Below are 22703 nucleotides of genomic sequence, written 5' to 3' on the forward strand. Positions count from 1 at the left end.
AAGGTGCAGGCACATGGGTGCTCATGCTGCTGTTTTTCAACTTTTCTGTATGTATGAAAATTTAAAATTTCCATAATACAAAGCTAGGAACGAGAGCATTCCAGCTCTCATGTCTCAGTGCTGGGAGGATACATGAGAACATCTTCCACTGAAGGGAGCTTGGCAAGGGTTCTTAACCCTGTTCATGGCCACACATGCACCTTTAGACCTGGCAATCCCAGTTTAAGGAACATATCCTAGAGATATAACCACCTCTGTGAAAAAGTGCTGCAGTGGAGGGCAGCTGGCCGCTGGGGGTCACAGAGCAGGACGTGGGGGGGATCTCCATCGCCACTCTTCCCCCACCCCAGGGTACCTGGCATGGTCCCTCCTTTCCTTGTCCTGGGGAGGGGAGGTTCCTTCCTACTCCTGGCCTGTCTATACAGGCCAGTTTCACAAAGGTGAAACTGTCAAACATACACAGCCCAAATCCAGGTGAAACAAGTCAGTCATTGGTTTTATTCTGGGTCCTGGAAGCTCCAGTGATGGTCTGAAAAAGAGATACAACAGGGGTGGCGGCCCACAGGGCTGGTGCAGAAAATAGTCTTTGGCTGCTTTGGCCCTGGGAGCCTAAAGGGCAGTGAGGAGAAGGCTTCACAAGAGGCCTAGAGCAGGGGGAGTCAGGTCCCCTGGGAACCCTTCACCCCCAGGGGAAGGAGGAAGATGGCTGGAGAGTCTACTGGGTTCCGCAGCACTGCCCCACAGGAGGGGGCTGGTCATGGGTTACTCCTTGCTCTTCTCAGGGTACTGGGCTCTCAGGGCCACTTGGTAGCCTGCAAGAGCTCAGTCTCAGGGTCCAGCCGTGGTTCTTCCAAGAGCACCTCACCCTCCAGGTCCAGCTCCTCAAAAGAGGAGCCGCTGGCGCCTGATCCGCTGTAGCTGCACTCACTGCAGGTGTCACCATCCTCCCAGCTGCGGCCGCTCTCTGCAGGTGACACGGTGGCAAATGAAGTCTCCCGGCTGCCAGGGCTCACCTCCAAGCTTCCAGAACTCGTGTCACTCATCATGTCAGCTCCTGTGGCCAGGAAAAGGGAGCCCAGGTTAGCCAGGTCCACTCCGCCTTCTCCCCCAGGAAGAGGCAGCTCCGCACACAGCACAGTCATCAAGAATGCAGCCACCTGGTCCCAGGGCGCTCACTGCAGCTACCTTCTGCCCTGATGGGGCAATGGGAAAAAGGCAGAGGGAAGGTCAGTCACGGTGATTCATGCCTGTAATCCCAGCACTTTGGGAGGCCAAGACGGGTGGATTATTCGGGGTCAGGAGTTTGAGACCAGCCTGGCCAGCACAGTGAACCCCTGTCTCTACTAAAAATACAAAAAAATGAGCCGAGCATGGTGGCATGCGCCTGTAATCCCAGATACTCGGGAGGCTGAGGCATGAGAATCGCTTGAACCCAGGAGGCAGAGGTTGCAGTGAGCCGAGATCGTGCACTGTGCTCCATCCTTGGTGACAGAGTGACACTCTGTCTCAAAAAAAAAAAAAGATAAAAAGACGGGGAGTGAGCAAGTGGCTGTGCACTCCTCCTCCCATGCTGAACTAGCTCAGCTCCCTGCACCTCCACAAAGCCTGCTGCTCTTCCCCCATTCCTATTAAGGGCCACTCAGCCCTGCCTTGAGGAGCTGAGGGAGAACAGAGAGACACCCCTACATTCCACCACACCCATTTCAGGCTTGGAGAGAGCTGAGTCCAGGGCCAGCTACAGAACATTACCCACAGGGCATGAGGACTGCAGAGTGGAGCAGGAGGCCCCTCTCCACCCTCCCCACACAGAGTGCCCCTGCCCTGGCCCAAACCAAGTCCCCGCTTGAGGAGGGACTGAAGCACAAGCAGGTTGGAGAAGTCCCCAGAAACACTCAACCCGCTGCACAGAGGTGGGGGCTGGGATGAACCCGGTCAGGGCTTTCTACCCCTGTGTTTGGGTCGACCCTGAGAAACCCTTATCCACCCCACCCCCATCAACTGGTGCTTCCTGAGCCACAAGACAGCAAAGGGGACCACTCTGCTGGTGGCTGGGGAGCCCCAAACCAGTGCTGAGCTGGGCTTATGGCCCAAACCCCTTCTAACCTGCTCCTTCCATCCCCAATGCGTCCTCCAGGCAAGCAGCTCCTTCATCTGCCTTGTCCAGGAGCAACCCCTGGGTCCATCTCCCTAGATCAGAGGCACTGAATGCAGTGGGGGTGGCAAGGGGGAACCCAGGCTCAGACCCACTGTGTGCAGGAATCCAGATCGGGAGACAGTGGCTATGCCCCCCTTCCTGTGTGAGGGGGAGAGGGGCAACTGTGGAACATTACAGAAGGTGTCTCCATAGCTGGGTGCAGTGGCTCATGCCTGTAATCCCAGCACTTTGGGAGGCCGAGGCGGGCAGATCATGAGGTCAAGAGATTGAGACCATCCTGGCTAACACGGTGAAACCCCATCTCTACTAGAAATACAAAAAATTAGCCAGGTGTGGTGGCTCTACAGGGCATGGTGGCACGCTCCTGTAGTCCCAGCTACTCAGGAGGCTGAGGCAGGAGAATCGCTTGAAACTGTGAAGCCAAGCTTGCAGTGAGCCAAGATCATGCCACTGCGCTCCAGTCTGGGTGACAGAGCGTGACTTGGTCTCAAAAAAAAAAGAAAAGAAAATGTCTCCATGTCAATGGAGCCCAAGCCAGGCGCAGCTGGGGTCTGCCTGTCACCTGGACTCAGCCTGGGGCTCTCCTTCAGCCTCCGCTGGGGCTTAGGTGGGGGGTGGAAGAATTTGGGGGGGGGGGAATTCAGGGTCTTTCCCTACCACCTCCACACACTCAGCCTCCAGAATATGCCCTCTGGATGCTACTGGCAGAGGCAAGGTGAGTCCTGGAAGCCCAGGCTCCTGGCCCGGGGCCCTCCTCTTCCTGAGGCTCCAGGTGTGGTCCTCAGGGCAGAGGCCTGTGACTGAGGTGGAGGGGAGCTGAGGGAGATTTGAGTTTGGGTAGTTACCTCTGCAGGGGGAAGAATCCTAGGCTCTCACTGTTCCTTAAACAATCATCAGTGCCCGGGGTGCTGCAGGCCTGAAAAGAGCAGAGGAGAGGGCTCGTTTCTCCGTGGCCCTATTAAACTGGATGTTCTGTCTGCCCACCCACCCAGTGGCTCTCCTGGGACCCCGGGTACAGGAATACGCCTGCTTCCCAGCATGCCACTTCCTACCAGCCAGCTCCTAGGCTAGGAGTGTTCAGAGGAAAGAGCCTAAAGATGCCTCCTTCAGGCCAGGACTCAGCCTGATGAGATGAGGACAGCCCCTGGGGACATATGTACACTTCAAGCAAAGGAAACATAGCCAGGCGTGGCAGCTCATGCCTGTAATCTCAGCACTCTGGGAGGCTAACGGAGGAGGATTGCCTGAGCTAATGAGTTCCAGACCATCCTGAGCAACATGGTGAAACCCCATGTCTACAAAAAATAGAAAAGTTAGCCAAGCGTGGTGGTGCACACCTGTAGTCCCAGCTACTCAGGAGGCTGAGGTGGGAGGATGGCTTAAGCTTGGGAGGCGAAGGTTGCAGTGAGCGGAGATCTGGCCACTGCACCACTCTAGCCTGGGCAAAAGAGCCAGACCTTGCCTAAAAAGAAAAAAAAAGGGAGGGTGGGGGTGGAGTCCAAGGCAGGGAAGTGGCATCTCTATAGTCCACTAGGATCAACACAAAAATAGACAAAGTCCTGTGCCTGCGTCCCTGGGGAGAAGATACCAGGCAAGGCAGGGCCCCACTTCAATCTCTATGGCCACTGGGGCAGGGAATGAAAAGCTACCACCTTCACCCCAATCCCTCCCTCTCTCCTCCTCTGCCCACAGCCAGGGCAAGAAGAACAAATTTTCACCTCCTTTCTGGAGCTCAATCATACATTCGTGTCATAACAGGCACAAGGCAGCTAATCACCCCCTTTTACCTCCAGCCCAAGCTGGGGCCACACAGGGAGGCAGGCAGGGACAGGCCAAGCCTTGGGCAGTCAGGCACCCTCCATGCACCCACCACCACCTGCTGTGTCAGGGGCATGCACCTGGTGGGCAAACACCCAGAGTCCTCCTGAAGTGTCGGGACGGGCCCTGTCAGAGGTGGGCAGACCCCTTGGCACCCACATCAGGGCATGGGTGGGTGAACTGGAGGGGAGGAAAACAGGCTGAGGAGTTGGTGAGTGTGGAGCTGCGGCTGTAGCCAGCTGTGGTAGGTGCCAAGTGGTCCTTCCCTGCCCCTGGCAGGTGGTGTTTGGGACAGAGGGAAGCTGGGTGGCTGGGCCAAGGAGGGGGAGGCAGGCAGCAGAGGGAGGTCACAGGAAAGGGAAGGTGCTCGGTCTTCCTGCCCTGGAGGCTGCCTGAACCTGATGACCTTGTGCCACGTCCTGTGCCCACTGCAGGGGCACTGAAGAGTGTCTTCCGGGCACTGCCAGGCAGACGGGAGCTGTACCCCATGGAGGTCATTAAGGGGCAGATACAGTTAACTGTGTTGGACACAGGCCCCTGGGGAGTAGAGGCTGCTCCCAGTACCCTCCTGCCCAGCCTGGCTGACACATCTCTCCCTAGGGTGACCTTGGCTGTTGAAGACTAGATGGGCAGCATCTGCTAAAGGAGGGGAGGAGGGAGAGCTCCTCTCCCCACAGCCCTGCATCATGCCTAGAAGTCACGGAATCCACCAGATTGGCCAAGAATAAGGCTCCCTGAGACCCTCTGGGATGGAACTAGCAGATCCCCTGGTGCCTGGGACAGCCTGGGGTCACAGGGATCCTGGCAGAGAGGGGGCAGGCAAGCAGCCTTCCAGCCTGGAACTGGGGCACTGCACTGCCACCTGGAGTGAGGAGTGGCCCTGGTGGAAGGCACAGGGGATGGTCTCCTGGTTCTCCTCTGTAAGCTCCCCGGCTGTTCCCTGGCAGGAAGAAAGCAGCTGGCTCTGCGGAGGGCCCTGTATTGAGTGGCAGGAGAACACTCTGCTCCCATCCTTCCCTTCCAGATCCAGTGCCAATCTGACTTCCTGCTGAGCCTCACCCAAGGGACCCCTGTCCTGAGCAGCCTCGGCCCCCTCCCATGAGCATCCATCTGTCTGTGATCTTTGTTTCCAAGAGTCCTCCTGCTGCCTCTAAAGAGAATCCAGGCAGGGTCCTTGTAGCTGTGTTGCCAGGAGGTAATAATGTGTGTGAATCCACATCTATGCAGATCCATGTTTCTGGAAACAGGCAACTCCACAGATGGGTCCTTGGGTAGGCGGATCTCCTTCCTCCCTCTGCCAAGCATAGCCTGACACCCACAGTGCCAACTCAGAGAGGGAAGAGCCTCCTCACCCAAGCCCCCGGAGTCCAGAAGACAGGAGCTCCAGGAGGCCCCCACCCTCACACCCTGCCTTCTGTACCTGTGCCATCCACCTGGGCCTCCCTGGCCTCCACAAGCCCCCACCATGTCTGCTCTGTCTCATCCACCTCAGGCACCTGGATGTCTCCCAGCCGCGCCAGCGGCACATGAAATGGATCTGGTCTTGCTGGTAGATTTCCAGCAGTGGGTAGACACACAGCTTCTGCTCCTAGTCAGAGAGTTGTAGAATTTAGAATGAGCCCTCCAGGGCCCCTGACTCCCTTGTCTCCTGGATGGCCCCAGGAACTGTCCCTATTCTGCCCCAAGGGCTGGCTCTGCCTCTCAGTCTCTTCCACATTCCAAAGCCCTGCTGAGGGCGGCACCCATAGAGCACCCTAACAGCAGGGTCCCTGACTCCAGAATGCACTAGTCTGAGGACCCAGGATGACACTCTAGGGCAGGTGGGCAAAGCACCCAGGAGCCTGGCACTGCTGTCCTATGTGTAAATCTGAGAGCAAAAGGCTGTTCCAGCAGCCACTGGTCTAACTGAGCCATGAAGCTTGGCACCCCTGGACCACCCCATGATAGGGAGACCATGTGCCCAAGCCAAAGTCCGCTGCCAGACTTTCCATCCCAGGACCCCCGGCCCTGACCGCCTCTCCACCCTGGACAATGCTGATTGACCCACGGGTATCAGAAAGCCAGTAGCCCCAATCCTTAAGCTGACATTGTGCTTTCATTCCTGGGGGAGGAGAGGTAGGAGGGGGGAAGCCAGAGAGGCTAAGGAGCAGGTTCCAGTGCCCCGGCCGATGAAGGGGAGAGGCCTGACCTCCTGTGGGTCCCCCCACACCTCCACACCCAAAGGTAGTTCCCTAAGGAGAGCTGGGAAAACCAAGCCGTGCTGTGGTGGAAGGATCGCCTTCTGGCTTGGGGGTATCTGGGAAGAAAAAGTCACTGTTACTCTCAGCTAACTCCTGTTATCCTTGTACAGAATTTGGCTATGGGCTCTGGCTCTTCATCCCCATCTCCCAGGTATTCAAGGGTCTTGCTCTGAAGCACAGCCTGGATACTGTGGCTCATCTGCTCAGACACCCTCAGTTTCTCTCTAGTGCCCGCAGGACCCAGCCTCACCTCTCAGGCCCAAGCCACATGCCTGTCTGAACTCAAGTAATAGAAAACGGGTTTTCTCCTTGTGATCAAAGAAAACATACAGAGAGATAAAATGGTTGCATTTTATGAATTTACCATAAGGAATAATAAATGACAATTGCATCTGGAATCCAAATATCCAAAAATGACAGAATGCCAGGACAGGTGCATTTATCTTCTCATCCATATACACAGAGTATATGTGTGTGTTATTTACGGAGTCAGATCTGAGTTTGAATTTTAGCTTTACCATTTGCAAACTGTTAGAAATTAATCCTTCTAGTTCCAGTTTTATAACTGGAAAATGAGAATAATAATTGTGTTGATCTATTGTTGTAAAAATTAAGTAAGATAATGTGTGTTAAAATAGTATCACTGTTCCTGAAAGTGCTCAATAATTACTATTGTTCATATTATTGTAGTCATTCATATGTAGAGTTTCCAGATTTAGAAAAAAAACAGAATTCCCAGTTAAATTTGAATCTCAGGTAAACAATGAATACTTTTTTAGAATAAGTATGTCTCATACAATATTTGAAACATACTTATTCTAAAAATTGAATTATTATCTGAAATTCAAATTTAAGTAAAGATCCTGCCTTTTATCTGGCAACCTTATTTACACATAAATGTGCTCAAGAAAATTCATTTACTTATCATTTAGCTAAGAATGTAATGATAAAGACTAAGATACCTAAGTCAGTCAAACAAAATGTACACGTTAAAATTCATGGTCATTGCTAAAGGAAAGGCTCCCTATGCCTTCACTCAGTATCTATGAACCTTAACTTCAGATCTCAAGAATTTCTTTTCTGAGTAAGAGATGCTAGTTTTGGAGAATTGTGCTTACAAAAAATATAAAAGTATACTTGCTGTGGGGAAATTCCAGGCTCCAAAAGGAGGGTTAGCACAAACTAGTGGCTACAAGAAGTGCTCCCAGGCAAGCCTGTCTTTCCTGAACCACTGGGCTTTGTCTTCTGGTTTTCTCCTGTCAGCCTGCAAACCCAGACGGAGCCATGGACTTTGGCATTCCCACTGTTATCTCTTGTGCTACCCCAATATCTGGCCACAGTCACGTCTCTGATTCTGTTTCAAATCCACAGACTGAGCGTTGGAACAGTGACCATGTTTTCTCAGCATTTCTACCCCTGTTTTGTTCCTGGCTTGACTTTGTACTCCCGTCTCTGTGCCAATACCCTGCACACGTCCCTTTTGCAGTGTTACCAATACAGGAACTGTTTTCTAAGCCCAAACAGATTAGACTCTACAAATTATTAAAGAGCCAGATATAACAGGAACACTGATAGCAGTGAGAAAATAGGGTTAGCCACCTGACAGCAGTGATATGCTATAATAATAATGACTGACATCGGTCGAGAACTTACTATTGCCAGTCGCAGTGTTAGACACTTAACTACTTTACCCCTTTCATCCTCTTCAAAGTAGGCAATGTTACATCCATTTTAAAGATGAAGAAAATGAGATCACAATGATAGTATGTGTCAGAGCTAGAATTGAATACACCTCTCTAACTATGAACCACATCTCTTCCTGCTCAGTAAAAGGGGGCATAGAAAAGAAAAAAATTAACTGTCATGAACCCATAAAAGCACTGTAGTCTTGTGTCACTAAATATAGGTAGAAACGCTTACCATTTGTTTTTTTTGTTTGTTTGTTTGTTTGTTTTAAGTTCTGGGATACATGTGCAGAGTGTACAGGTTTGTTACATAGGTATACATGTGCTATGGTGGTTTGCTACACCTATCAACCTGTCATCTAGGTTTTAAGCCCCACGTGCACTAGGTATGTATCCTAAAGCTCTCCCTCCCCTTGCCTCCCACCCCCAACAGGCCCCAGTGTGTGATGTTCCCCTCCCCGTGTCCTTGGGTTCTCATTGTTAAACTCCCACTTATGAGTGAGAACATGCGGTGTTTGGTTTTCTGTTCCTGTGTTAATTTGCTAAGGATGATGGTTTCCAGCTTCATCTATGTCCCTGCAAAGAACACGAACTCATTCTTTTTTATGGCTGCATAGAATTCCATGGTGTATATGTGCCACATATTCTTTATCCAGTCTACCATTGATGGATACTTGTGTTGGTTCCATGTCTTTGGAGTGCTGCAATAAACATACGTGTGCATGTGTCTTCACAGAATGATTTATAATCCTTCGGGTATATATCCAGTAATGACATTGCTGGGTCAAATGGTATTTCTGGTTCTAGATCTTTGAGGAATCACCACACTGTCTTCCACAATACCATTTGTATTTATATTCAGTGGCCTAGATAATACATATGTATGCAGTGGTCCTAGACTACAATACTACATATATACAAATGGGGCCAGATGGCCCACTCTATTATGATGCAGGTCAATTCAATATTAAAGTTTAGAATACAGAATTATCACAAAGACTTAAATTATTCAGAGAGATAATATAGTAAGGTAATGAAATAAGTTTGGGGGTGACAGGGTCAGAAGGACCTGCATTTCAATCCTGGCTTCACCTCTTCCTTCTAGTTATGAGAACTGGACCATGTTTTTGGCTTCTTTAGGCCACAGGTTCTTTTGTGAAATGAGGGTGACATACCTACTCCATAGGTTGACTGTGAGGATGAAATGTGAGTACAGTTAGTGTGTTTAGCTCAGTGACAGACATATAAACAATGTAGTTTAACAGAACACAAGGAAATATGCAATCTATTTTAGATTTTTGTCCAAAATGGGAGGAGAGGGGAGGGGAGAGGGAGATGGTGAAGGAGAGGGAGAGGGAGAGGGAAAGGGAGAGAAGGAAGGAAGGAAGGAGGGAAGGAGGGAAGGGAGGAAGGGAGCAAGGAAGGAAGGAAGGAAGGGAGGAAGGAAGGAAGGAAGGAGGGAAGGAAGGAAGGAAGGAAGGAAGGAAGGAAGGAGGGAGGGAGGAAGGGAGGGAAGGAAGGAAGGAAGGAAGGAAGGAAGGAAGGAAGGAATGGACGGACGGAAAGAGAGAGAAAGAAAGGATCAATCCCAATCCCTCAGTCAAATGAAAGTCAGTTATCCTCAGGGTTCCCAATAGCAAAGCTGTGTTTGTGTGTCTGTCTGTCTATCTATCCTCTATCATCTATCTGTTTCTTTGTATTCACTCACAGAACTATTTAAACTCTATCCTTTCAACAAATTTCAGATCCTGAAGAATTCTTCCTTATTGCTCTAAGGCTTTGGTCTTTCTAGCATCTGAGGAACTGCAGTGTACGTGTGAGCACCCCAGCCCTAGAATTAGCACTAACCTTCTGTACATTTTATATACTCTACTCTCTCTAGATATGGTCTGTATATTATATATGCTATACCTATACCTATTTACTGCAGACTTGCTCTTTACGTGCTAGTTTAGCAGGTACACCATCAAACAAGAAAATCATCTACCAGAGCCAATAATATAACCCAGAATGGAATCGTGTCTAAAATATAATCATAAGAATGTAACACATCTCCACTCAAGAGTAGTTCTTTTTTTAAGCAATAAATGCCAAAGAGTGGTTGAGATAAATAGTTGTATCAGGAACATTCAGCGTTGTGTGGCATTTTGGGAGTCAGACTGTGGGATATCCACACCTGGGTTTGTTTGAAAGATGCTGCGAACATTCAGAAGGTAGTTGTGGTGGGTAGAATCAGCAGTGGGCATGTAGACCAAAGATTTAGATTGTAATCCCAGTTCTACCATGCTCTAGTTAAGCCTCTTAAAAGAGACCTTCAATTTCCCTGTCTACAAAGTGCATGTAATACCACCTAAATTGGAAGACTGTTGCTATAATTAGGCTTTGTAGGTAAAACTTGGCACATAGTAGGTACTGAAATGTTAAATGATGTGGTTGGGAAAGTTTCAACCCTGCTTTTGCTCTTCAAGAAAGAGTTAGTAAAAGCAGAATGACTGTGCTTGAAGGATTTGTCTACTAGTTTCAATGAAATAGGAGAAATCTTCCTGAAATGTTGGCTAGTTTTTGACATCAAAGGAAATAAGTACCCTTTGGAAACTCATAGAATGAAACTTTTTGACACTTGCTTTTCTCCAGTTTAAGCCAGCTGCTGAGTAAATTAACAAAGTATTAAGGCCATAGAATGTCCTTCTTGTAATTTTTTAAAATGTGTGTAGGAATGAATGTACTTAATACCATTGAGCTGGACTATAATTTTCAATGCTGTTTATAAAAATGGCCAAGATGGCAAATTTTATATTATTTGTATTGTACCATAATGCAAAAAATATTCAGGAAAACTGTGTGTGTAGGAATGAGGGGAGAACATAGGAAGGGTTACTTTTACTAAATATCCAGGTGGAAGGAATTTTTTGTTTTTATTTATTGTTTCTTTTCTTCTCACGTTTAAAAATTTAAATGTAAAGACAGAAAAAATAAGACTAAAAGTACTTATTATGAATCTTTTGATTTGTGCAATATTGTTTGGGAAGGGTGGAGAGGGTCAAAGTACAAACTGATCATTCTACATATGGATGAGTTCCAAAATACCTGCCTAGAAAACAGAGAATTAAAACTTTGCAGCAAAGTAGAACATTGAAGTTAATTTACCTAATGGTATTATGTCATCCTGTCTCAACTAGCTTTCTGAGCAAACAAATGCTTCCTTTTAGGTATTTTCATTAGTTGTACAGATATTACATAAAAATATATGAGATTTCTTGAAGACAAATATGGTGCTTTAGTGCCCCTCTATTAGTGATTTTAAAGTGCATATACATCCAATCCAATAAATTATAAAAGTAATGTATTTCAATAAGTTAAAATATAGGAAAAAAACATAATACTCAATGCATTTTTTGCTTTTATGTATTAGTATGTAACTACAGTTTATATAGGTTTATTTTTAAGAGTAGCAGTTGGTATTTTATTTTGGGCATATTAGCTCATTTAGCATTCCTATGCAACCTACAAAGCAGATATTATTGTCATCAATTTACAGACACACATACACATACACAAAACAACTATGAAACTCAGAGAATCTAAGTTATTTCCCAAGACTGCACAGCTCATTAGTGGCAGATAGATTTGAATCCCTGTATGTCTGACTCTAAGCTGATGTTTTAATCATGCTATCACAGAGTTTCTTTGAAATTGCATACCATTGAATTTTTTTTCATTTTATCATTCACCATCTATCCATCCATTCAACAGGCATCTGTTGAATAAATATTGAATGTGAGAAAGAAAAAAATTATCTGAGCAATGAGAGCTCCTTTAAATTATCAGTCCCAAAGAGGCATTTAAAATGTAACAAGTCTCACTTTCCCTTGAACTAATTACCTCTTGAAACCACTTGCTATGTGGGCATTTTGTGACTACTGATGGCAAGTAGCCATAAAATACCATACTCTTACTACTGTAACTCTTACCCTTACTCTTAGTTTAACAATATATAACCAGTTGCTAATCAAAGCTATTTCTGTAACAGAGTAAGAATTCCTGATGAACTACTTTTATAATTGCCCCCTCTCCTGATTTGCCTTTTCTTTTTTTTTTTTTTTTTTTTTTTTGACAGAGTCTTGCTCTGTCGCCCAGGCTGGAGTACAGTGGTGCGATCTCAGCTCACTGCAACCTCCGCCTCCCAGGTTCAAGCAATTCTCCTGCCTCAGCCTCCTGAGTAACTGGGATTACAGGTGCCTGCCACTGCATCTGGCTATTTTTTGTATTTTTAGTAGAGGCGAGGTTTCACCATCTTGGCCAGGCTGGTCTCGAACTCGTGACCTCATGATCCACCTGCCTCGGCCTCCCAAAGTGCTAGGATTACAGGCATGAGCCACCGTACCCGGCCTGCCTTTTCTTTAAAAACCTGAGCCCCTCCTTTGTTTGCCAGAGCCCTTCCCAAGGCAACTTGGAAGTGTGTCCCTGGCCACAGTCCTCAATCTTGTCCCAAATACTCTCTCCATGTTAATTTTGCTTCAGCTTCTCCCTTTTAGGTCAACAAATAAATGATACTAATATAAAACCTGATGAACCATTCAGATTATACTACCAAAAACTAGCCTACTTACAAAGGCTTTACTATGTATGAGGTATGTGATTCTCTCTCTCTTTTGTTTCTTCTGAAAAAAAAAAGAAATTGGGACACATGTGCAGAACGTGCGATTTTGTTCCATAGGTATACGTCTGCCATGGTGGTTTGCTGCACCTATTGACCCATCCCCTAAGTTGCCTCCCCTCCCACTCCACCCCCAACAAGCCCTGGTGTGTGTTGTTTCCCTCTCTGTGTCCATGTGTTCTCAATGTTCAGCGCCCACTTATGAGTGAGAACGTGCAACGTTTCGTTTTCTGTTCCTGTGTTAGTTTGCCAAGGATGATGGCTTCCAGCCTCATGCATGTCCCTGCAAAGGACATGATCTCATTCATTTTTATGGCTGCATAGTTTTTGATGGCCTATTATGTACCACGTTTTCTTTATCCTGTCTATCATTGATGGGCATTTGAGTTGGTTCCATGTCTTTGCTATTGTAAACAGTGCTGCAATAAACATACATGTGCATGTATCTTCATAGTAAGATGATTTTTATTCCTTTGGGTATATACCCAATAATGGGATTGCTGGGTCAAGTGGTATTTCTGGTTCTAGATCCTTGAGGAATCGCCACACTGTCTCCCACAATGGTTGAACTAATTTACATTCCCACCAACAGTGTAAAAGCGTTCCTATTTCTCCACAGCCTCACCGGTATCTATTGTTTCTTGACTAGTTGCCATTCTGACTGGCGTGAGATGGTATCCCATTGTGGTTTTGATTTGTATTTCTCTGACGATCAGTGATGTTGAGCTTTTTTTCATATGTTTGTTGCCACATAAATGTCTTCTTTTAAGAAGCTTCTGTTCACATCCTTTGCCCACTTTTTGATGGGACTGTTTATTTTTTCTTGTAAATATGTTTAACTTCCTTGTAAATTCTGGATATTAGACCTTTGTCAAATGGGTAGATTGCAAAAATTTTCTCCCATTCTGTAAGTTACCTGTTTACTCTGATGGCAGTTTATTTTGCTGTGCAGAAGCTCTTTAGTTTAATTAGATCCTATTTGTCAAATTTGGCTTTTGTTGCAATTGCTTTTGGCATTTTTGTCATGAAGTCTTTGCCCATGCCTATGTCCTGAATGGTATTGCCTAGGTTTTCTTCTGGGGTTTTTATAGTTTTGGGTTTTACATTTAAGTCTTTGATCCACCTTGAATTAATTTTTGTATAAGGTATAAGGAAGAGACCCAGTTTCAGTTTTCTGCATATGGCTAGCCAGTTTTCCCAGCACTATTTACCAACTAGGAGATCTTTTCCCCATTGCTTGTTTTTGTCAGGTTTGTCAAAGATCAGATGGTTGTAGATATGTGGTGTTATTTCTGAGGTCTCTGTTCTGCTCCATTGGTGTATATGTCTGTTTTGGTACCAGCACCATACTGTTTTGGTTACTGTAGCCTTTTAGTATAGTTTGAAGTCAGGTAGTGTGATGCCTCCAGCTTTATTCTTTTTGCTTAGGATTGTCTTGGCTGTAGAGGGTTTTCTTTGATTCCATATGAAATTTAAAATAGTTTTTTCTAATTCTGTGAAGAATGTCAATGGTAGTTTGATGGGAATAGCATTGAATCTATAAATTACTTTGGGCAGTATGGTCATTTTTGTGGTATTGATTCTTCCTATCCATGAGAATAGAATGTTTTTGCATTTGTTTGTGTCTTCTTTTATTTCCATGAGCAGTGATTTGTAGTTCTCCCTGAAGAGGTCCTTCACATCCCTGGTTAGCTGTATCTCTAGGTATTTTATTCTCTTTGTAGTGATTGTGAATGGGAGTTCTTAATTTGGCTCTCTGCTTGCCTATTGTTGGTGTAAAGGAATGCTCGTGACTTTTGCACATTGATTTTGTATCCTGAGACTTTGCTGAAGTTGTTTAACAGTTCAAGAAGCTTTTGGCCTGAGATGATAGGGTTTTCTAAATATAAAATCATGTTGTCTTCAAACAGAGACAACTTGACTTTCTCTCTTCCTATTTGAATACCCTTTATTTCTTTCTCTTGCCTAATTAACCTGGCCAGAACTTCCAATACTATGTTGAATAGGAGAGGTGAGACAAGGCATCCTTGTCTTGGACTGGTTTCCAAAGGGAATGCTTTCAGCTTTTGTCCATTCAAAATGATATTAGCTGTGGGTTTGTCATAAATAGCTCTTATTATTTTGAGGTATGTTCCATCAATACCCAGTTTATTGAGAATTTTTAGCATGAACAGGTGTTGAATTTTATCGAAGGCCTTTTCTGCATCTATTGAGATAATCATGTGGTTTTTGTCTTTGGTTCTGTTTATGTGATGGATTATGTTTATTGATTTGCATATGTTGAACCAGCCTTGCATGCCAGGGATGAAGCTGACTTGATCATGGTGGATAAGTTTTTTGATGTGCTGCTGGATTCAGTTTGCCAGTATTTTATTGAGGATTTTTGCATCGATGTTCATCAGAGATATTGGCCTGAAGTTTTATTTTTTTGTTGTGTCTTCTCGGTTTCGGTATCAGGATGATGCTGGCTTCATAAAATGAGTTAGAGAGGAGTCCCGCCTTTTCAATTATTTGGAATAGTTCCTGAATGAATAGTACCAGCTCTTCTTTGTATTTCTGGTAGAATTTGGCTGTGAATCGATCTGGTCCTGGGATTTTTTTGGCTGGTAGGCTATTAATTACTGCCTCAATTTCAGAACTTGTTATTGGTCTATTCAGGGATTCAATTTCTTCCTGGTTATTCTTGGTAGGGAGTATGCATCCAGGAAATCATTGATTTCTTCTAGATTTTCTAGTTTATTTGCATAGAGGTGTTTGTAGTGATCCCTGATGGTAGTTTGTATTTCTGTGGGGTCAGTGGTGATACCACCTTTGTCATTTTTTATTGTGTCCACTTGATTCTTCTCTCTTTTCTTATTAGTCTAGCTAGTGGTCTATTTATTTTTTTAATTTTTTCAAAACACCATCTCCTGGATTCATTGACTTTTTCGAGGTTTTTGATATCTGTATCTCCTTCAATTCTTCTCTGATCTTAGTTACGTCTTGTCTTCTACTAGCTTTTGGATTAGTTTGCTCTTGCCTCTCTAGCTCTTTTAATTGTGATATTAGGGTGCCTTTCTAGCTTTCTGATGTGGGCATTTGGTGCAATAAATTTCCCTCTTAACACTGTTTTAGCTGTGTCGCAGATATTCTGGGACATTGTCTCTTTGTTCTCATTTGTTTCAAAGAACTTCTTGATTTCTATCTTAATTTCCTTATTTACCCAGGAGTCATTCAGGAGCAGGTTGTTCAATTTCCATGAAATTGTGTGGTTTTGAGTGGATTTCTTAATCCTGAGTTCTAATTTAATTGCACTGTGGTCTGAGAGACTGTTATGATTACAGCTCTTTTGTATTTATTTGCTGAGGAGTGTTTTACTTCCAATTATGTGGTTGATTTTAGAAAAAGTGCCATGTGGCTCTGAGAAGAATGTATATTCTGTTGATTTGGGGTACAGAGTTCTGTAGACATCTACTAGGTCCACTTGACCCAGAGCTGAGTTCAAGTCCTGAATATCCTTGTTAATTTTCTGTCTCGTTGATCTAATACTGACACTGGGGTGTTAAAGTCTCCCACTGTTATTGTGTGGGAGTCTAAGTCTCTTTGTAGGTCTCCAAGAACTTGTTTTATGAATCTGGGTGCTCCTGTATTGAGCTCATATATATATTCAGAATAGTTAGCTCTCCTGGTTGAATTGTTCCCTTTACCATTATGTAATGCTCTTCTTTGTCGTTTTTTTATCTTTGTTGGTTTAAAGTCTGTCTTGTCAAAGACTAGGACTGCAACCCCTGCTTTTTTTTGTTTTCCATTTGCTTGGTTAATTTCTTCCATCCCTTTATTTTAAGCTTGTGTGTGTGTTTGTATGTAAGATAGGTCTCCTGAATACAGCACATCTATGGGTTTTGACTCTTTATCCAATTTGCATTTAATTATGTGTCTTTTAATTGGGGCATTTAGCCCATTTACATTTAAGGTTAGTATTGTTATGTATGAATTTGATCCTGTCATCACGATGCTATTTGGTTGTTTTGCACACTAGTTGATGCAGTTTCTTTATCTGTCATTGGTCTTTATATTTTGGTGTGTTTTTGCAGTGGCTGGTACAAGTTTTTCCTTTCCATATTTAGTGCTTCTTCAATGAGCTCTTGCAGGGCAGGCCTGGTGGTAACAATATCCCTCATCATTTGCTTGTCTGGAAAGGATTTTATTTGTCCTTCGCTTATGAAGCTTAGTTTGCCTGGATATGAAATTTTGGGTTGAAAATTATTTTATTTGAGAATGTTAAATATTGGACCCCAGTCTTTTCTGGCTTGTAGAGTTTCTGCTGAGTGGTCCACTGTTAGTCTGATGGGCTTACCTTTGTAGGTGACCTGGCCCTTCTCTCTGGCTGTCCTTCATTTTGATCTTGGAGAATCTGAAGATTATGTATCTTGGGGTTGATCTTCTCATGGAGTATCTTAACAGTGTTCTCTGTATTTCCTGAATTTGCATGTTAGCCTGTCTTGCTAGACTGGGGAAGTTCTCCTGGATAATATCCTGAAGTGTGTTTTCCAGTTTGTTTCCATTCTCCCCCTCTCCTTCTGGTACTCCAGTCAATCATAGGTTTGGTCTTTTTATGAAGTCTGATATTTCTTGGAGGCTTTGTTCATTCCTTTTCATTCTTTTTTCTGTATTCTTGTCTGCATGTCTTATTTCAGTAATGTGGTCTTCAAACTCTGATATCCTTTCTTCCACTTGGTCGATTTGGCTGTTGATACTTGCATATGCTTCACAACGTTCTCGTGCTGTGTTTTTTCAGCTCTATCAGGTCATTTATGTTTCTTTCTAACCTGGTTATTCTAGTTAGCAATTCCTCTAACCTTTTATCAAGGTTCTTAGCTTCTTTGCATTGAGTCAAAACATGCTTCTTTAGCTCAGTGTAGTTTTTTATTACCCATCTTCTGAAGCCTACTCTTGTCAATTCGTCCATCTGATCCTCTGCCCAGTTCTGAGCCCTTGATGGAGAGACATTGCAATCATTTGGAGGAGAAGAGGCACTCTGTCTTTTTGGGTTTTCAGCATTTTTTCATAGATTCTTTCTCATCTTCATGAGTTTGTCTAGTTTTGATCTTTGAGGCTGCTGATCCTTGGATGGGGTTTTTGTGGGGGCCTTTTGTTGTTGTTGTTGATGCTGTCATAGTCACTTTGTGCTTGTTTATTTTTCTTTCAATAGTCAGGTCCCTCTTCTGTAGGGCTGCTGCAGTTTGCTGGTGGTTCATTCAGGCCCTATTCATCTGATTTGCTCCTATGCCTAGAAATGTCACTCAAGGAGGCTAGAGAAAAGCAAAGATGGGTGCCTACTCCTTCTTCTGGGACCTCTGACCTTGAGGGTAACCAACCTGATGCCAGTAGGATCGTTCCTATATAGGGTGTCTGACAACCCCTGTTGGAGGGTCTCACCTGGTTGGGTGGCGTGGGGAGCAGGACCCATTTAACAAAACACTTTGTCCCTTGGTGGAGAGGGTGTGCTTTGCTGTGGGGAAACCCACTCACCTGGGCTCCCCAGATTCTTCAGAACAACCAGGAGGAAAGGCTAAGTCTGCTGGTCTGCAGAGGCTGAGGCTACTTCTCTCCTAGGGGCTCAAGCCCAGGGAGATTCAAATTCTTTCCCTGAGCCTCTGGCTGGAGTTATTGGAGATCCTGCAGGGAAGCCCCATCCAATGAGGAAGGATGGGTCAGGGTTAGGCCTGAAGGGGCACTCTGGCCACAGATTGCCACAGCTGGTGTGTTGGGCTGTGGGGACAAGTCTTGGGACCAAGCTGTCCAGCCTCCCTGGCTCCAGCAGGAGGAAAGTGCAGCCTGGGGCTATAGAAATGCTGCCCTTCTCCAACCCAGGGAGCTTAGCTTGTTAGGCAGTTGCAAGCCCCAGTGCTGGCTGCTGCCCCTTCCCCAAGGAGCTCAAATGGTTTAGACAGCAGGCAGCCATGCCTGGTGCTGGTCACCCCTCCCCCAGGAGTTCCATAGGCTTAAGCAGATTCCAGCTGAAAGGCTGTAAGAATCTGCATGTTCTGGGGTTGGGATCCTAGGCCCCAGTGGCGTGAGTTCGCTAGTGGGATCTTCTGATTCATGGGTTGCACAGTTCTGTGGAAAGAGCACAGTTCCCCAGCTAAGTAGCATGCTCACTCATCACCTCCCTTGGCTGGGAGGAGGGAGTTCCTCTTCCCCGAGCGGTCCTCAAGTGGGCCACCACACCACACTGCTCTTTCTTCTCTCTGTGGGTCACACCAGCCTTCTAGTCGGTTTTGATGAGAAAACTTGGATGCTTTGGTTGCCAGTGAAGGATTCACATGCTTATTACGGTTTTTTCCTATGGAAGCCTCTGAATGCCGCTGTTTCTAGTTGGCCATCTTGGTCCTGTCCCCATATAGGTTTTTATGTATAACTGTCTGTGTCTTTTTAATTTAATATACTACTATAATTTTTAATGTTGTTTATAAAATTTCTCAATTACCACTTTTAATAGTTAAATAGTATTCCTTTACTGATGTATCATTATTTACATAACTCTTCTTCTATAGTTCAATATTTGGGTGGTTTCTAATTAGGGACTGCTATTTAAAATGCTGCAATAAATATGTTATTTTATACATTTTTATTTCTTTTAGAGTATTTCCACAGGACAAATTCCCTTAATCAAAATGTTTGTCTATATTATACATATTGCCTTATACAGTTTAGATATTTGTCCCTGCCCAAATCTCATGCTGAATTATAATCCTCAGTGCCGGAGATAGGGCCTGGGGAAGTGTTTGGATCATAGAGGCAGATCCCTCATAGCCTGGTGCTGTCTTCCTGATAGTGGGTTCTTTCCAGAGAGCAGGTCATTTAAAAGTGTGTGGCACCTTCCTGCCCACTCTCTTTCTCCAGCTCTGCACTGGGAGATACGTGCTCCCCCTTCACCTTCTGCCATGACTGTAAGCTTCCTGAGGCCTCCCCAGAAGCAGATGTTAGCACAACATTTTCTCTAGATCTTGCGGAAATGTGAGCCAATTAAACCTTTTTTCTTATAAATTACCCAGTCTCGAGTATTTCTTTATAACAATGCAAGAGCACCCTAATTTCCAAATTGCCTTCCAAAATGATCATACCAGTTACATTATAATACAAAATATTAGAGTTGTTCCTGTTTTTATTTAGATTTGTTGACTTTAAAGGGAAATAAATAATAAGTAATTTTTTTTTTTTTTTTGGAGATGGGTCTACTCTGTCACCCAGGCTGGAGTGCAGTGGCATGATCTGGACTCAAGCAATCCTCCCACCTCAGCTTCTGAGTATCTGAGACTACAGGTGCCCACCACCAAGCCTGGCTATTTTTTTTTTAATTCTTTGTAGAGATGGGGTTTTTCCACGTTGCCCAGGCTGGTCTCGATCTCCTGGGCTCCAGCAATCCATCCAACTCAGCCTCCTAAAGTGTTGGCATTATACACATGAGCCACCACACCCGGCCAGTTTGCTTTTATTTGGTTACTAAATATATTGAGTTAAAATGAAAAGTCACTGTTAATTTGGATTTTCTGACACTTATAGTTAAATCTAATCCTAACTAATATGGAGACTGACTTAAAATTTACAATGAATATAAAGAAGAGTAATTTTTTACTTAATTTCTTGGGTCATTTACGCTTACAGAAGATATATTGCCATTTTATTCTTCCAATATAGTAACAATAAACCTTGTACAATTCAAAATATTCTCTAAAGATAATTTAGAAATGCAAATACAGTTTAAAAACTAATTAATTGTGACAATTATGACTATGTTTCTGTTTAGAGACACTAGTAAGCATGGAATTACCTAATTAGTAGATTGAACCATTGAAATTGCCTATATTTGGCCACGTTTTCTACAAAAAAAAAAGTAATTTAGTGTATCAACCTGAAACATACATAATGTGAAAAAATGTTTCTCTACACTGTAGCCCTCAAGTTAGCAGTCATGAGCATCCTTTCTTGCATAAGGGCCAATTCAGTAAAGAAAATGAAAACATTCACAGTTCACATTTTTAAAATTAGTTTTATGTGTGTGTGCTTTAGTAAAATAAATGCAATCTTTGCAACTGCACTTATTTCAGTTAAGAGTTTTATAAGTTTGCGCTAAAATTTCAGAAACTGCATAATCAACTTACACCACAATATTTGATGATAAATCTGTAATTTTTAATACATGTTGTGTGAGATATGGTAGTACAGGATATAAGGAGTAGCATTTTTAGGTTGGAGAGAAAAACTGACCTGAGTCTCACCATAGACCAGTAACAAAAGAGACAGCATGTGAAGAAGTCATTTTTAAGTTCTAGGGAGGCAACAGTAGAGACTCTGCCGTTTGAAGGCAAAATCAACTCTGCATCTGTAAATTTAATATATTTCTTTTATTTCTTTCTTTTTTTTTTGAGTACTTCATTTGACTGATTAAGGAACCTTCTCAGGTACTCAAGTAGTTTTATGCATCTAATGAAAAAGATTAAAAATATGGTGTATTGTATATGTATGTGTGCATATTCTTAAAATATTTTAATATATATATTCTAGGAACATAGATATATATAAAAATACATATGTATGCTGTTAAAATATTTTAATATTGTATATACATTTTAGCAAAACTTTCAAATGAGAACTCCGAGTCTGATCTATTCAAAGTCCAAATTATCTTAAATATCTGTAAATATGAATAGGTTCCTTAACACAAACATAATGATATAAAGGTTTAATTCTCTTTTTTTTTTTTTTTTTTGAGATGGAGTCTCACTCTTTGGGCCAGGCTGGAGTGCAGTGGCGTGATCTCGGCTCGCTGCAAGCTCCGCCTCCCAGGTTCACACCATTCTCCTGCCTCAGCCTCCCGAGTAGCTGGGAATACAGGCTCCTGCCACTGCGCCCGACTAATTTTTTGTATTTTTAGTAGAGACGGGGTTTCACCATGTTAGCCAGGATGGTCTCGATCTCCTGACCTCGTGATCCACCCGCCTTGGCCTCCCAAAGGCTGGAATTACAGGCGTGAGCCACCGCGCCTGGCCAATTCTCTTAAATATTTCTAAACTTAAGTCTAGATTTTCTTAGGGTTGATAGATACTTGTGCACTAAAGAAAGTGTTTTGTCATCCCAAACAATTTGGAGTATATTTGTAGGAGGTAGGGGTGATCCTTTCATTAGTCACATGAAATTGCAGAATAGCTGTAGATTTTGGCCAGTGTGGTGATCAAGAGTCTCCTTGGAACAAACTGAGCCTAATGACAATCTATAACAAGGATTTCAGAGGTTAACTCTCAGCCTCTCCCCAATATCCAGTTGATCTATTGTGCAGGGTTACTATGAGAATTAAATGAGTTAATACACGTAAAGTCCTTACGTCGGTGCCTGGTAGAGAGGAAGCTCTATGTTATCTCATAAGCTTCATCTGACTAATCAGTCACAATTTCCAGGGTCATTCTCCTGCCAACATTTTTGTCTCACAGTGGTCATATGTGTGGTTCCTATAGTGCTTCCAAATGCTAAATCCCTGGCAGCAGCCTCAGAATGTCAGCCCTAGATACGCACATAAGATTTCACAGTCCTGGCAAGATGAAACTACTCAAGAGTGGGGGCGGTTTTCCATGAATAGCTGAAGGAGATGGATTTTAGTCATCCACTTTAATATTGTAAAGGGGTTTCTTTTCAGAGTGATGAAAATGTTCCGGAATTAGAGAATGGTGATAGTTGCACAACCTTGTGAATATACTCAAAACCACTGAAATGTCCACTTTAAAATGGTGAGTTTTTATGGTATGTGAAGTATAGCTTAATAAAAATAATTTCAACAAGTAATACAAAAACAAAAGCTAGATCTTTAGTCACCAAGGCTGCATTAAAAAATTACCCCCAAAACATGGTGGCAGAAAACAACCATTTATTTTGGTCATGTATTGTGTGGTTCAGGAATTGAAATGAGACAGAGTAAGATGGCTTTTGTCTGTGATGTCTGGGACCTCAGCTGGAAGGCTTCAAGGGGGTAAAATAATCTGCAGTCTCACTCATTCACATGTCTGGCAGTGGACGCTTGGTTGACATGTGAAGGCTGAGACCTTAGCTGGGGAGGTTGTCTGTAGCACTTTCTTATGGCCTTGCCACATGGTCTGGGCTTTCTCACAGCCTGG

At 44.1% G+C, this 22703-nt stretch overlaps 1 pseudogene; it reads right to left on the reverse strand.

Annotated features, from left to right (window-relative positions):
* Positions 1 to 755: 755 nt before the first annotated feature.
* Positions 756 to 22703, reverse strand: part of LOC100586709 — a 55249-nt pseudogene continuing 33301 nt past the window's right edge.

This window comes from Nomascus leucogenys, unplaced genomic scaffold (assembly GCF_006542625.1).
Source record: "Nomascus leucogenys isolate Asia unplaced genomic scaffold, Asia_NLE_v1 Super-Scaffold_518, whole genome shotgun sequence".
Classification (NCBI taxonomy): domain Eukaryota; kingdom Metazoa; phylum Chordata; class Mammalia; order Primates; family Hylobatidae; genus Nomascus; species Nomascus leucogenys.